At 37.4% G+C, this 1,402-nt stretch overlaps 1 protein-coding gene across 1 annotated transcript in view; it reads right to left on the reverse strand.

The window, feature by feature from the left end:
• Positions 1–1,402, reverse strand: part of grm5b (glutamate receptor, metabotropic 5b) — a 62,089-nt gene that overhangs the window by 4,213 nt on the left and 56,474 nt on the right. The window lies entirely within an intron of this gene.

Here is a 1,402-nt window from a genome sequence, read left to right on the forward strand (position 1 = left end):
TTTTCTTCCTTATCAGTCTGTATTTACAGCAATTTCACTGTCTTCTCTGTTCAAATGTGGATGAATGGCTACATGGAGATGTCAAAGAGCTATGTGAGATCACTACCATCCTGATTTTGTGCGGGTGGGTAGGGGTGTTAATTTTAATTTAAATTTTTTTTCCCCATAGGTTTTTAACATTCTAAAAGCTCTTTATTCCAAATATACTACAAGTTAGTCAGTGTATTCAGCAGGTGTAGTGTATTCTAAGTTGCTTCAGAAGTATTGCAAGTACTACTACGTAAAAACAGTGCATTGACATAAAAAAGCAGTTAAAAGCAGGGGAAGTCGTGGCCTAATGGTTAGAGAGTTGGATTCGTAACCCAACAGTGTAAATATCACAAAAAACTAATACTAGCCTAAATAAAAAAACAAAAACAAAAAACAAACTCAAGCTCACTGAAGACAAGTAAAGAAAAAGAAACTAATTACAAGTAATAGGACAAAACACACTGCATATTCTTCACAGTGTAAATTAATATATATTTCTTCTTATTAAAGTTACAAAAGTGATTTAGTCAAGAGTATTTTTTCTGTCTTTTGTTGTTTGATTAACCTGAATGACAGAAAACAGGAATATTAGACTGCTGTCACTTTAAGAGCTGCCTGGATCCAATATACGGTTACACAAGTGTTTTCTTTCTCAGTCTTTTGCTTTCACTTAAGACCTAAATTACTGTTTACGAGGATACTTGCAGAGATGGGCATTTTGACACATACAAGTGTGTGTATTTAACCATTCAATTTTTTCTGTCTTTTGTTGTTTGATTAACCTGAATGACAGAAAACAGGAATATTAGACTGCTGTCACTTTAAGAGCTGCCTGGATCCAATATACGGTTACACAAGTGTTTTCTTTCTCAGTCTTTTGCTTTCACTTAAGACCTAAATTACTGTTTACGAGGATACTTGCAGAGATGGGCATTTTGACACATACAAGTGTGTGTATTTAACCATTCAAGGCCTATGAAGCGGCAAAGATAACTCCGTTCAATACTCCTGCACTCTATGAGCACTGTCTTCATGTGCACGCACCTCTGATAGCGCTCAGAAACAGTCTCTCAGACAGCGCGCGCATATAAACTGCTGATTGCATTTCATTGGCTTAAAGGTCCCATATTGTCAAAACTGAAATTTCTTGTCTTTTTTCATGATAACGGAGGTCTAGGGGCTATTTAACTACCATATAGGTTTCAAAACAGTCAGTTCACAGTAAAATGCACACAGCCTGCATAAAGTTCTAGCTATTTTTCACGAACCGTTGTGACTTCCGTAAAAAGTTGACGTCAGAACTACACAGTCACCGCCTTCAGTCGCCACCCCGAGCACCGCCCACAGTCCCACTCTCCTTTTGCCAAACCCC

The sequence above is a fragment of the Sinocyclocheilus rhinocerous genome, unplaced genomic scaffold (genome assembly GCF_001515625.1).
Source record: "Sinocyclocheilus rhinocerous isolate Xijiao unplaced genomic scaffold, SAMN03320098_v1.1 scaffold1576, whole genome shotgun sequence".
Taxonomy (NCBI): domain Eukaryota; kingdom Metazoa; phylum Chordata; class Actinopteri; order Cypriniformes; family Cyprinidae; genus Sinocyclocheilus; species Sinocyclocheilus rhinocerous.